Source organism: Melozone crissalis, unplaced genomic scaffold, assembly GCF_028551555.1.
Source record: "Melozone crissalis strain CALT ecotype California unplaced genomic scaffold, PUWL_Pcris_2 ptg000019l_1, whole genome shotgun sequence".
Taxonomy (NCBI): domain Eukaryota; kingdom Metazoa; phylum Chordata; class Aves; order Passeriformes; family Passerellidae; genus Melozone; species Melozone crissalis.
The window spans coordinates 9510169-9525437 of NW_026535797.1; positions in this window are offsets into that span (position 1 = coordinate 9510169).

Sequence of the window (15269 nt, forward strand, 5' to 3'; positions counted from 1 at the left end):
ATTTGGACATAGTGCCCAAGCTCCCTCTGTAGTCAATGGAAGCCAAGTGACACCTCCAGACAGACTTAGAGTGGAACAAATTTCTCTCAAAATATGTTTTCTATTTCCATAGATTATGGAAAGAATCTCGATTATTTAATTTAGACAACAAATTAACATAGGAATTGAATCCTGAAGGGCTTTGTAGCCTTTCCAGCAGTTCCTGCTGCTGTAAGAGTCAGCATGCTTGGATTTGGGTTACGTGAGCTTCCAGTGGAAGCAGTCTGGGATTCAGCTCTGTTATGGTGGAATTCCCTCTGAAATTTGTAACTACAGATATGTTCAGCACAAATAAGGAAATTCTATCCTTTTATCTAAGGGCAAGTCAAGGTAGGAGATTGACTGTTGGTACCCTGTAAAATACTAGATGTAAACCGTGCTAAAAGGAGTCACTGATGTAATCTTTTACTGTCACCCCAAGGTATATCACCTAATCCACCATACAGTACTTTAAGCTTGCATCTGGCTTTTTTCAAAAACTTCTTTTTTTCCCTAGACCCTTAAAAATGTATTGTAGCATTGTGGGGATGGGGGGAATAATGATAATTTTTACTTAAAATTAATAATGATTTTGCATTATATTTTTTGCAAATGTTTGGTGCCTTGAATGGCACCACTCTGCATTGTTGTGCCCCTGGAAACTGGTGATTGGCCCTAATTTTGATATCAATGTAATTTCAGGTATTGCAGGCTGGACATTGACTATAAAATCTTATTTTTTTTTTTTTCCAAAAAGGACTCATGTTAACAGTGTGAGAGGTATAACTACAGTAGTGGTGTTGTGTCCCTACCCCTGCTCCAGCAGTGCCCTTGGGCAGCTGATGAAGCTGAGGGTACCACTGCTCTCTGGCCATTTACATGGCACACAACACTGCATTTGGGATGATTGGAGCATGAGATTGTTACTGACCATGTGCAGTGTGAGACCACTCAGACTGCAGGGTAGGACTTCACTTGCTTATGCTGACCTTCTGTATGTGCTCAATGCATGAATGACCAAAGGAATGACTTATATGACCAAATTCTTTTGATCTACCTCCCTTACAAGACGTTTCCTTTATGTTAGGACTATGATACTTCAAAGGCATTGGTATCTAGTACTGCTTTTCTCTCTTTGAAGTGGAAAATTTGCTCCAGGAGTTCTGTCTGGAGATACAAGGCACTACACTGGATTAAAAATGTCCATTCATTTTGGGAACTGATGAATTTGATGTAATTTTTACTCATAGATTTGGATGTATCATGTGGCTGTAAAACCTCTTTTCCATTTCATTTGCTTAGTAGGTAAAGGCCAGGTTTTTTTTTTAATCTGTACATAGAATGAGAACATAATGTGTCTTTCTTTCTGACCCCTTAAATAAAATTCTGAGAACTGAATAAGCCTTAAAGTTCTGAAACTTTTTTCCACTTTGTTCTGAAAAGGACTGTCTGATAGAATTTGCTACAGAAATAACAAGTAAATTTAACCATATTTCAGTTATAGGAGCATGCTGATGGCTCAGTAGAGCTACAAAAGGGAAGTAATTTCTTCTAAACTACACAGAGATTTAGAATAATTGTTACACTGTCCTATTGTGTTACATTCTATCTGCATTTTCTGCGATGGTATGCTGAATAAATAACTTGTAGAAAATAATCCATCTGGCAGTTCTGGCTCCCTACATCTCTTCCTGGAACATCTACTGCTATGTTGTAACTTTTTCAAACTAATTACCAGAATTGTGCCATGAATGTTTATAGATAATTGAGAGTCTCTGTTGTAGGCACAGGGGTATTCTAGTTTTGTTGTCTTCGTGATGTTTGAAATGTGCCTGGGAAGCCACAATTGTGGAAAGGTTTGTGCTATAAGAACACGTCAGGAAGATGATGTGGCCACTCTCTTGGAACCAATGGATAAAGAGAACCCAAAAGTGCTTTGAGGGAACTTTTTTCTGAAGTTCACAGCTGCTTCTCACAGGTGACCTAAAAATGGAATCATTCCTCAGAGGACAGTGACAATGTTCTCACTGAACAAAATCTCATCTCATGATTTGAAATCCCTGGCTTTCCAAAGGCTTGTATTTACCACAAATTGCTTCCTAGAATGTGTCATCTTGCTGTTTATGGAAAACCATGAATCTAGCTTTGATCTAAACCTTTGATCTACTATTTGGGAAGGCTCTTGCACACAAGTGAAGAAGTTGGTTTCTTGTATGACTTCACTGTAAGGTAAAAGTGGGCAGTAAGAGGAAATCAGGATTTCAGTGCCTGTTTCACATTGTCATGTTGCCCCCTCTTCCAGGGGTGGGAGTTGTGCCTTCAGGATTCAAAATACATGATGCTTCTCACAGCTGGGCAGAGAGAAGCCGAATAAAAGGTGACTCTGCCTTCAAGGCTCTTTAAAGATTGGTTTGTGAGGGTTTGAAGACATGCTTGACCCCAGTGCAAATCAATGGTAGTGACCAGGGGAGACAAAATGTCCTATAAAACTTAAGGAAGTGGTGAGGGGATGAGTGGACGAAATAAATTTGAGAGCTGTGATGGAGCTGGGAAGCAGGGTGGTGGCTTTAACCAATGTTACCTTCTTACCTCTCTCTGCTTAAGCAGCTCCTATGAACTTCCTCAATGTAAAATGCAAACGGCTTCTGTGTATCCATATGTTACAGCTGCCAAAAGAATACTGACTATATTAAAAAGTTTCCAGTCTAGTTGGAAGCTGCATGAAGTCAAAGCTTAAAACAAAAGGTGCCCAACCTTCCCATAGAATCTTTGAGGTGGGCAAAAGTTTAAAGCACTGTGCAAGTGGATGAACTGCAGAGCTGCCAGCACTCCTGAAGATGACTGTGATAAAAGCAGGGAATAACCTATCAAGGCTATTTTCCTGCAGCTGAGACCTCTCTGTCATAGAGCTTTCATACTTACTATTGGAATTTTGCTCTAGCACAGTTTAGTTGACTGCTCGTTCATTTCCTAGAAGGTTTTTATGGATGGTAAGCTTTGTTTTGATCTAGCTTTCTTTCTGAATCTTTTTACTATGCAGCTTTGAATCATGGGTCCCACTACTCTCATTTTATTGACAGTAGTAAGCCTACTGGAGAGGATTTGGTAGGAGGCATTTTTAATATGTAGCCTGTGATGTATACATGAATAATTTGAGTTAGCTGGAGCTTGGCAATCAAAATCACCACCCTTTGGAAAAGTTTTGTCAGAAAGGCTCATGCTTTTCTTATAAGGATTAATTCTAATAAAGCCAGGAGGTGGAATGAGGACCCTTAAGAGAATTGTGTTTCATTGGAAGCCAAATTAATTGGGAGTGTATTAGAAGAGGAGATATGAGTTGTGATATTAAAAACAGAATAAATTATTGTTAACTACTCAAAGCTCTGCAACTTCCTTATTCTGCAGCATGTAAGGGAGAATTTTTCCTCCGTAATTCAAACTCAACTCATCCCTACCAGTGGTCTTGGAGCAACTACCATCACCACAGCTGGTGGGACTCTCAGTGAAGGATGAATAGAGCAAAGAGATAATTTAGCTCAAACCCCTGATAGCAGCTGCTTTGTTCAGGATTAGGAAAACTTTTAGTGAGCATCAGAGTGTCATAAAGGGAAGGGAGGGATGATCTGCAGGTGCCAGATGATAACAAATGCATGGTGAGGGTAGCCTGCCAAATTGCTTCTCTGGCAGTGGTGAGAGGATGTCCATGTGCTGGTGACAGGCTGCAGAGCTGCCTGCTGCTTCCCATGCTGGGTCCAGGTCAGCTGGAGTCAGCCTTGGGTTCCCTGCATCAGTGAATCTTTATCTGGAAGCTCTGCCTCTCTTGTGGGGCCTCCACTACTCATTTTCATGGTGTTCTAATAATAATGAGCTGAAGGTTATGGCACCCTTGGGGTTTGGGTTTTTTCTCTCATTTTGGCCACACATGTCCACACTCAGTTCAAATGTACACAACTATAGAAAGCATCACTATTTGATGTGCCAGATATGGGTCACAGGAATGTGATCTGGAATAGGGGCAGAGCAACACAGAATGAGTCATTTCCCATCAGTTTTTGCAGGAAGAAAATGGCAATGGATCTGTTCAGTCAGTTTTACCCCCAAATTGGAAACAATTGTGAAATGTCTGTTCTATCAGAAGTGTTTCAGGGGAACATTCTTTTTAGGCATTGTAGCAGCAGAAAAAAGTCAGGTTTTTGAACAAAACTGGTTAACTTGCAGAACATCAAAGGTCTCAAAACTGACAAAAGCAGGTGGCATCAGGATCACTGACTTCACTTTCTGTGCTGATGTTGGAGCTCTGAAGTGGAATGCGCTCAGGCCTTATGGACTTTGATCAGCCTCTTTAGATCTGGAACATTTTGTGCCTTTGACCATGAGCTCAAGCTCTAGCTCCCCAGAAGGCATGTGATGTGTGGGCCTTGAAGGATATTTTTGAAGCTGGAGAATTTCAACTTAAAGTCCTACCACAGCCTTTTAGAGAAGCAGATGAAGTGTTTAGTGTTCCATCCTCTTACTTGAAGCTGTCAGCCCATGCTGCATTTCTTGGTTGATGTGAGATACAGCAACCACTGTACAGCAGTTTTAAGATGTTGAACTGCTGAGACTTTATGCCAAAATGTTTGTGTTGCCTCAACTCTATTGCTCTTCTGGACTCTAACCTGTGCCCTGAGGTGGCTGGAAAGAATATTTGCAGCCTCCCTGGGCTGTTAAGGGTATGCCTGGTCCTGGAACCTCCTCTCTCACATATGGCAGCTTCAAAGAGAAGGTGGCAAGACTGCAGTACTAACTATGGTGAGAAAAAACCCCTCAGATGTAAAGGAAAACAGAGGTATTATTAGAAGCAAAATCTAGGACATCTGGATTCACTTTCTAGTTCCTGCAATTTATAACCATGCAGTCAGTTCTGTGGTTGCTCTGGTGAAATGGTGCATTCTCAGTAGCTGTGGTGTGCTTTCAGACTGCAGTAAAAAAACAAGGAATAAATCTGTAGTTGGCACAGTAATAGATGCAAGAAGTGAATAACATAAGGCCAAAACTTTCTGCTTGCTGCAGGGAGGAAAAGCCTGAAGTGTTGGTTCCGAAGGTGAGACTAGACTTGCAGACACATGAGGAGTTCAGTGACAAGCAACAGGGTTTTGCAGAAATGAGCCTTTTACGAGTTAATCCATTTTATCAGCAGTTTGCGTGCTCATAGCTTAATGCTGATTTCCTCTATATCTACTGAAAACAGCCAGGAAGTACTCTAGTGCTCCTTCAGCTCAAAGCAGCAGCCACACTTGTGCAGGTCTCTATTTGAAGTGAACTCTTATGTTAAAAAGTTCCAACCTAGTAATATTTCTGCTCAGTGTTTCCTCCCTGAAGTGGCATCATTTACTGTGTGAAAAAGAAAAGGTGAAAATTAACAGCCTGTCTTGTTTGCCAACACTGTGCCTCTAACTTACACTTTACAGATCACTTATTTATCAGACTTGAGAATAAAGCATGATTTTTTTTGCAGTAATGATTCAAACAACTTTCTAGGAAGACTAAAATATCTAAAAGGTGAGATTTTGTGACTGCACAGATAAAGAATACAGATTTTCCTGTGAAAATCCTCAACAATACATACCAGTATCCTTAGAAACAAAATGCTTTTGGAATTTAAGCTATGGTGGCAAGGACATCGAGAAGGGTCATTGATTCCAGGATGGATTTTTTTTTTTTTTTGGCTTCTAGCATATGGCCTAATCAGAATTTCAGCTTCTAAATGCAGTAATTTTGGTGAAGTTCTTTATAAGGTAAATTGAATTGAAAGAGCTGAAAATGTGAGTCAGAATGACTGACTACTTGCAAGTGAATTTTTCTGAGCATTTGATCACATATTTCACTCATGGTCCATGAGTGTGAATGTTCCTATTTGCTGCTGTTGCCTTGTGAGATGCAGAGGCATAAAAAAGCCCATAAAAATCTTTATATACCTGCAAGTGCTTCCTTCTCTGGCAAGTATACCACTGAAAGGATTCAAGTGTCTTTGCATCTCTGACTTGGGGATTGGGGTGAAGATGTTAGTGAGTGGTTGCTCCTGAGGCTTGTGCAGAGATTTGGTCTAACCACTGCAATGTTTGTTGTATTTTATTAAGGGACAGTTCTGAAAGCAAACAGCTTGTACAACTCACAGAAAAAGAAGTTCTGGAGTTGCCCTTGTGAGGAGCATACTGATACAAAACCCCAAGGTAGATGTGCCTCACCAGAAGATGTTTACTGAGGACTTGCTGTGCCTCCTAGGGCCCCATTTTTCTTGTACTAACACTGTGGCCTTGCTGCTAAGTAGAAATTGTGACCAGCAACAAGAGATGATATGAAATTAATGGTAGTAACAGAGACATAAGTTGCTGCTTTCATGTGGATGAAAGAAAAATTTTTGTCAAGGGCATTTAATTTAATTGTAGTGGTCTTGAGTGGCTGTACTAAAATTACCACTTTGCTCAGAGCTCCTTCAATCTTTTGGTATGTTTAAAAGTGAGTACAGAACAAACTTATTTCTAGAAAAATGTATTGTGGCTTTAGCTGGGTACAAGAAAACTGTTTCTAATGTATTAGACGGTTAATGGGCTGTGTCAGGCTTGTGGAAAGTAATGTGCAGACCCAAGCTCATATGTTAGTTGAACTTGGACTCCAATAAAGATACTCCTGAGTAGATTTCTGTGGTATGATTGAAATGTTTACAAACTAAATTCCTTATATGCTTTTTGACATGTTTCTACAGTTCAGAGACTTTACTTAAGTGTGTTTACTAAAGCTGTTGTTTGGCTGTGTCTGGGTATTTTGTTGTTTCATTGATCTTGGGCTTCTGGGTCTGTACAGAAGTTACTGGAGGGTGCTCAGGCTGATATTTTTTAAAACAAATTTTCCTGTGCTGGTAAAATTCCTGTCTTGTGGGAAGACAGGGGGAAATAAAGAAAACCCCAATAACTTCCAAAGTTTTGCTTTAGTCTGACAAATGACTCCTGGCTGACTGGAAAAGCTGCTGGAGCTATGGAGTTCCTGCCCAGCCTATGGCTGTGCTGGCAGCTGGACCTTACTAAAAAGTCATTTATCTAGTGTCATTGGACAAAAGCCCTGAAGCATGAGATAGCTGGGAGCTCTGGGAGAGAATGGCATTTGGGGACACAAATTCCTTCTGAGGAAAATGTTTGGACAACTTCTGTTGGGAAAGATTCAGTCCCTTTTTGGCTTTTCCTCTAAGTGACCTATGAGTTTTAAAAAAATTAAATGGCATTTGAACAAAACACCTTGGCCTTGTAAAACATCATGTCTTACAAGTATCTTAAAACACTTAAGATTGAAGTAAGGGCAACTAAATGGAAGTGTAGACTTTTTTATTCCTGTGCACTCTGCCTGACATAAATTTGCCTTTTCTGTGCCATAACCCATAATTTCTCTGGACTGTGTAAACTTGTATAGGAGCTGTGAAGGTTCCAGATATTTGCAGCAATGCTACTATGATAATTTTGCATATGATTATCGATTCCACTCTAAGAGTGTAAGTTAGTGCTTATTCCCCACCACCATTGTACCAATCACTGGCAAACAATCTGTGGGCATTTATGTGGATGTGTGCTTTTCTGAGCACTTTCAGTAATCAAGGATGAAAGCCAGCATTTCACTCCTGATCTGATTCTGAATGCTCATTTCCTTTAATAAAACAAATTAATCCCATCTAATGCAACTCTTTTCCAAACACTTTTTCAGTGAGAAGGAACTGGACAATCAAACATCCAAGCAGAGGAATTACTGTTTTAGAGTTGGTTGACATAATGTCTTCTATGTTTTCTTTCTGCTTGAGAGAGCTACAGCATCCATGGGAGTGACCAGGTGGATGGCAGGAGTTTGGGGATGGGGGGAGGCAGAAGAAAAAATTGTATTTGCCCTGCTCTCTCTATCCTGACCGGGATAGGAAATCACCTTGTCCTGGTTTCAGCTGGGATAGAGTTAACTTCATCTCAGATTTATTTATTAATGGATTTATCACCCTTATTTATTCCTTTGTAGAGCATCAGAAATGTGTACAACATTGCTCAATAGGTGGGAAAGGGCCAAGAAAACATGTTCTCACTTCAGACCTTATAATTTAGAAGCAAATTGTGCAGTCACAGCACCATGCACTTCATTAAGTGGTCTTATTGGTCTAATAATTGCTTGTCTAATAAAGGAGCTTGTTTTCTATGTAAAAGTTGTGTTCTTTGAATACTGACCTCATTCTTTTGTCTTTGCCTTTTGTCAAGTACAGTGTGCAGGGTTTATCTTTTGTGCTCACACAATGCTGAGTCGCAACTCTCCTTTCTGAGCATGCATCTCTATTGCCTATGCCAGAGAAAAATGGTAAAGAAAATTACATTCCCCTTCATAAAGGTGCATTGGCTCATTTGGAAATAATTTTGATTAGTACCTATCTCATATTTGTGAGATTAATTAAATATTATCTCCAAGTAAGTAAATGCGCCTATTACACAAGATCCGGTTGCAGATCAAGGTCTGTAACCACGATTTTCTAAAACCTGCCCAGTTGTGTAGAACAAAGCCTGGCAGTTGTTGAGTTACATTTGGTATGTTAGTATTGCTACAGAAAAGCATTCTATAACATCTCCAGGGATGGGCAACATTTTGTGCATTGTTCCTACACTCTCTAAACTGCTTCCATTGTTTTTAGAATAACCAAGAAAGGAAGCATGAAAGGAACAAGCTGCCTGCCTAGCAAAAAACCGAAAATATCCATGACAGGCTGGACCACTTTTTGTCCACATTCCTGGTTTTACTGGCTGTCCAGTAAAAGTCTTGCAAAATTCTGTTATTGCTTGAAGAGGCAGGAAGCTTTGTGAAAAGTGTGTAGCACAGTGCAGGCACCAAACAGTGATGTTCATGAACCTGTGAAGTCTGGAGACCACAAGCAATGAAGCTTTTCTCTGTGCCATAGAATGAATGCATGTACAGGGGAAAGATTGCTCTGGATTGGTCGCTCCCATTTTTAGCAGGAGCCCTTTTGTGAAGAACTTTGCTTGTATCTTGCTGAGAAACACTAGTAAAGCCTAGCAATACCAGGCAGAATCCCTTGTGGGAGACCCTGATGAGATGGCTTAAGTGTAAAATCCCTCTTCTGGGTTGGATTTTTTACAGCTAGCAGGAAGGGTAAATAACACCAGAGCTTTGTGCTGCTCACTGTGATTTCAAGTGGATAACTTGTGTAACTTTCTTGATCTATCTTTGTGTTCAGGACATTTCTGCAATAGCAATCTGCCTGCTTGGATTCTCCTCTCCTCACAAAAGGAGGACCCAAACCTCAGACAGCAGCTAGAAATCAGTATGTTTATCTCACTTCTTGTCACCTATTGTAAAATAATGTTGTGTTAGATGCCATCAAATTTATTCCAGGGGACTGCTCTGAGAGGATTAACAGAAGGATTAAAGCATTGATTTGGAGCTCATGAGAAAGTGGCAGTCAGGTTTTGGTGAGCCATTAGAGATTTTTAAGCATTTGCTGTGTAATGCATCCCGAATCTTTTGAATGATTACTCATCTAATATCTTAATAAGAGAAAAAAATGTTGGGGAGCATTAAGCATTTAACAAGGGAGGGGAAGCCTCAGTAGCCAGCAGAAGCCTGGTAATGTGAGCACAACCCTGTTTTTACCACAGATGTTTGAGCTGCAGACTGATGTGAGTTAATTAGAGCTCAAGCAGGAGATGTTTGTGCTGTGAAACAAGACTGGAACATGTGGCTCCTTAATGAAGCTGTGATATCCATCATGGACAAAGTGCTCAACAGACAGCAATTTGCTGGTTCAGGGACTCTCTAAACTGCTGCTCATCTACTCCTTTCCTGCTGCCACAGCTGATCTTGCGCATGTGTCTCAGGTTAATTTTGCATGTGTCTCGGGGCAGCAGCATTTCAGATACCTGAATAAATTGATCAACATGTATAGGGCAGCAAGGCAGGGCTCACAGAAATGAAGGACATCAAATGAGAGGGTTTGGGTGATTAGAAACCTGTGCTTTGCAGGTATCATTATGAAAGCTGGGGCATTTGACCTCCTTGAGCAGCCTTTGGGGGAAGGAGCAGCTCAGTGTTGGCCCAGCTCTGCTGCTCTCAGCAGCTGGAGGAGTTTCATGAGGAAGAGCCAAACCAGAGCACAGGGGGCAGGTCCTAGCTGAAGCTCTGAGCCATGTAACGCTTGCTGCACACCACAACTTTACCTGCACCTGTGGAAACTGATGCAGGGAGGAGCCAGCTGAAATGGTGCTGGCACTTGGTGTTCCCAGGCTTCTCTCTCAGGTACTACAAAAATCTGGTACATGGTGGGAGCTTTGTGTCTTGGGATGGTCTGAAGAGATGGTGGAGCCTTAGTGATTGCTGAAACAAAGAGCTGCTGATCTTTGGTACTTGATCTATAAATTCTTGAGACATTTCGGGGATGTTGTACCAAAAACTTGGTCACTCAGATAAAGCACTTTCTTTCAAACAGTTATTGAAAAATGATCATTTTAACTGCTACTGAGTAGTCAGCATTTGTATTTCCTGCTACTGCCAGTGGCTGGATCACAGACACATGGTTTCAGAAGCCTGGGCTCACTAGGCACTACTCTTTTATCTACTTTACCTCACTGAAATTTTTCCAGTGAAGTGTGTGTATCTCCACATACCAGAAGTAATTCTATCACTAGAGAGTTTGACCTTTCCACTGCAAGTGAAGCACCTGAAATCCAGCTTAATAATGTCCTTAAGGGACAGTAGATTGAATTTAAATTGTCTAAGATTTTTTGGTGTCTTCTCAACAGGTTAGGCAGCTGGGTATAGATTAAAGTGGGAACTGGACATTAGAGATAATGGGATTCAAATTTTTTGTCAGATGCTCCTCTTTGTTCCTCTGAAATTTGCTTGTCTAAAGACTATTGGAGTTTCTGCTCCTTTAAGCGAGGCTTTTCTCATGCTGTTTCTTGCATTGATGTTTCCTTTCTGTCTGAGGGGTTTTTAGTGTCACTGTATATCCAGCATAACATGTGAAATATTCTTGTTAAACTAAAGTGTCCCCAAACAGGGATACCTTTGAAAGCACTGGAGAATGTGTTTCTACCTGTCTTTGGTCTTCAGTTTCTACCAGTGCAGAATTAAGTTTGGGATTTGTTTTTGGGGAGAGAGTGATCCGAGAGGAAGATGGAAGAACACCCCCCTGCTTCATATAAAACAGATGTAATTGCATCATACAATTCACTAGTGGGAAGTGTTTCCTTAATGAAGGTAATGAAATACCCCATAGAGAACAGAGTAGGCATCTGCTTGACTCTGTTGGTTCAGCTTTATGCTTCTGACTGGCAGAACACTTCAGCAGTGGTTCTCAAGTTACACAAGAAATAATTTTGGGGTTGAATGGCATTGACCTCCTCCCCAAAGCCAAACTGAAAGCTTAATACACGACTTCTCTGTAGATCTCATAGCAGATCAAGTCAAATATTTAGACTGGGTTGTGTCAGCAAATACCTTCCCAGCTGGAAGTGCCTGTCTGAGGAATTAGGTTTTCTCTAGGGAGCCCAGTGGTTCTGTCCCTGCTGGAAGTTTTGGCTGAACCCTGTGGTGCCTCTCATGGGATCAGGGCTGGAAGCTGAGCTTTCTTCACTGCTCAGAGCAATTGTGAGTGAGCAGCACATTCTATCTGTGAAGTGCTGGAGTGTTTACCTTTTCAGATTAATTCTGGTGGGAATGCTGTATGAGGAAAAGAAAAGCACCAAACTCTGTATGTCCAATATTTTATTCATTCATGATAAACATGTTTTTGGTCTCCTTATGAAAACTGAAAAACCCATTACTTTTAAGCTTGTTTGTTCTCATAGAAAAGCTCAGTAGGAGTTGAAAACATACTAATTTGTAACAAGATTCATGCTGTCATGTAAAATTTAGCAGTCTGGTTCCAGCCCTGAAAATTTCTGGAATGTAGTTATTCCCTCAATGCTACTTGGTAGTTTAAGGAAAAGTTATACAAACAAGATTATAGTATCTAAAAATTCAGAAGGTGCTTGTAACTGTTCATTTACAATCTGTTACACTTCTGGAGGGCCCATTTCTTTTATGCTTGTTGCAATTTGGAAAGATTTTCTGGGGAAAAGGGAAAACATTTCTTTTAAACCACCTCTACTTCTAGCATTTAAACTGCCTAATACTCACAGAAACATGCTTTTAAATGTGACTAAAAGTTATTACACTGTTTGTAGCCATTACATCTGTGCTGGTGAAGACAAAGGCATCAAACAGGGTAAAAAGTGAAGCTTGCACAAGCTGCTTTTTATTGCCCAAACTAAAAGAAAAGATATACAATGAAAAAAACCCAAACAAACACACCTGCTTTTAAACACTGAGCCTGTTGCCATACAAGGGCTTTATTTTAAACTACTACTGATTCTTTGAAGCTTTGGAAGTAATTCAAGGAGTCTGAGGCTTAGCAAAGATGAAGCCCCCACAAACCTGTTCTGCTGAAATTCAGTGTCTCTATAAGAGCTAACAATTGGAAAGCAATTTGAGTCTAATACTTGTTAAATTGAGTTAACTGGCATGTTTTTACACAACACAACCTATGCTGTGTTCTCTTTGAATGTGTTCACTGATGAGTAACTGAACATGTGTTTGGGTGGAAATTGAATCTGTGGAGGTATCTGACTAATTGATCTGTAGGTGCTAAAAGTAGTTAAGTGTTGAGGTGCAGAGAGCACAGAGTTCATTTCTGCAGGAGGAAATGAGGTGTTCTCAGTACTGAGAAAAGGGCTGCTTTTTCTGGTACTGCTTGCAATTAACTTTAATCACACCTTTGTGTTGAGTGGTAATGAGGAGCATGGTCAGAAAATCTGGTTCAAAGGGGAAAGCTGCCTTTGTTCTGCACCAGCGTTACTCACTAAAACTGCAGGAATCTTTGAAGAGGCTGGATGAGGGCAGTATTTTCCTGCTTAAGAAACAGAATGGGTGCTGTGATAAGCTGGAGTTGGATGTTTAGATTAAGCTAAGAAGAGAAAAGTCACTCCCTACAGCTGGGTTTGGATGTAAGAGGGGGAGAATGTGGAAAATGGCTACAAATTGACAATAAAACCAAGACTGGCCCAGAGCTCAGAAAGTCAATAGAAGCTCTGTAGAAGCTGAAGTATGTCCACTTTTTTCTTAATGGTTGTTTAAAGTGTGACAGGGAAAATAGGAGCATACATGGACTTGAATCTCAAGGTATAACTTTGTGTTAGACCTGTGTGGTTCAGCTATTTCTCATGTAGAGTTGTGGAAGAGCTGTGTCTCATGTGAAGCTGTATCTGGGTGTTCATCAGGCACACAGGAAGCGCAGTTCATGCCCATGTGAGAAGAATCAAGAAGCTGCAGAGATTTTTAGGGTACTCTGACACAAGGAGGTCACTCTGTCTGTACTTGGATTTGAAGAAATTTTCAGAGCATTGTCATGGTAAATGGAAATGTAAACAGTACAGGTCTGAAAGCTCTTACATCATAAAACGCAAAGTGCACAAACAAATTGTCACTAATTTCACTTTTCTTGTTGTTCTGACATGTTGAAAAGCTCTTCCTATACACTTCTAAATGCTTATGTTCCCTTCTCCCATAAAATTGGCTTTTATAATCCTGAATCTTCTGATCTTAGAACTTTTAGAAATACACAGCTTTTGCAGTATCAGACCAAATAGAAGCTGTGGGAATCCTGGCTATCACACACACAGCTGTTCACATGACTGTTAATCACAAAACAGCACCAAAAGCTTGTCTGAAAATCTTTCTCCTATGTTTTAATTCACTCCAGTAACTCAAGATGAGCAGGACCATACTGTCAGCTGCAGTTAACCTTATTTACCAAAAAGAGTTGGAATTTGCACCAAGAAACTCAAGGTTAGAGGAAGGTTTAACTCTCCATCTGTGCAGACCTGATCCCAGAGCTCCTGCCCTGGGGTGCTGATGCTGGTGGGAGGGTGAGGACTGCTGAGTTTGTGCCCATGAGCCAGATCTTTAAATAAATGCATCCTCAAAGGTTAGAGAAGGGCTTGGAACAGGGGAGGTGTTCACCCACCTGCTGGCCTTGCTCCCTGTACAGCACCCTGAGCCACAAACACTGGGGTGAGCCAAGGCAGAGCTGCTGGGGCTGAGCGCAGCAGCTGAGAGGATGGGAGGGAATTGCTTGGCTTAGCTGCTGATTTCAGTGGATTTTCCTCCCTAAGAGGATTCCTCTGGTCCTTGGTGTTTCTTTCTCCTTCCGTATGTTGGAATTTAAGCAATGAAAATTACAAACAAAGTAATACTTCCTGCTGAACCACAGGGCATAATGTGCCTTGCCTTGACATAGGAGAGTTGGCTTGCTCTCAGGGTCAGAAGAGACACAGTTATCCATTAGGATTAAAAGGTGCTTTAATTGGTTGGTAAATGCACAGAATTTTGGGGTGCTGTCTGCACAGAATCACCTTCTTTAAGTCACTCCTCAGTGTGGGAGAGAATGTGATATTTTAAAAATTAATGTGCTTTTGGCAAAACAGATTCTTGCTCTACAATTCTTGCTCTTTTACCTTCAAACACCTTTGTGTAGTAGCACATTGAAAGACCATTTCTGGCAATTAGTTACACAAAATAAATCTGCTGAGATAAAGGTCCAAGACAATGAGAAACGATGATGAGGATATGCATTGTGCTCCTGTTGCATGCTCACAGAAGGGGAAACATTCCAATGAGTATCACCATGGATTCTTGGCTCTCAGTCTGAAGGAAAATTTTGGAAGGAAGGAGGAAGATTGTGGTTTTGCAAAGTATCTGTTTGAAGAGATGGTTTCAAGATAAGTAAAATAAATTATTGTAATGAATATTTGAACGGGAGGCATTTATTGCAATTGCTGTGAAAAGGAAGAAAAGAAAATGCTGAACCTTCCACGAGAATTCTCAATTCTCCAGTTTATGCCTTTTGGCATCCATTATTCATGGGGTGTCCTACATTCACCCTTCCTGCAAACTGCATTCACTCTTTCCTCTTCCCCTGTGCTGCATTCCAAATTTGGCTTTTTTTTTTTTTCCTGAGATACTGCCATAGCACATATGGTACACAAGGCTAGAAAACCTTAGAAATATAATTGACCTCTATGAATTATTTACAGAAAGGCCCAAAACTCACTAACTCCAAGCAAAGAGGAGTGGGGAAGAATACAGGTGTGTTGTAGAATAAGTGAGGAAACCCTGACTAGTGTTTATTAATTGATTAG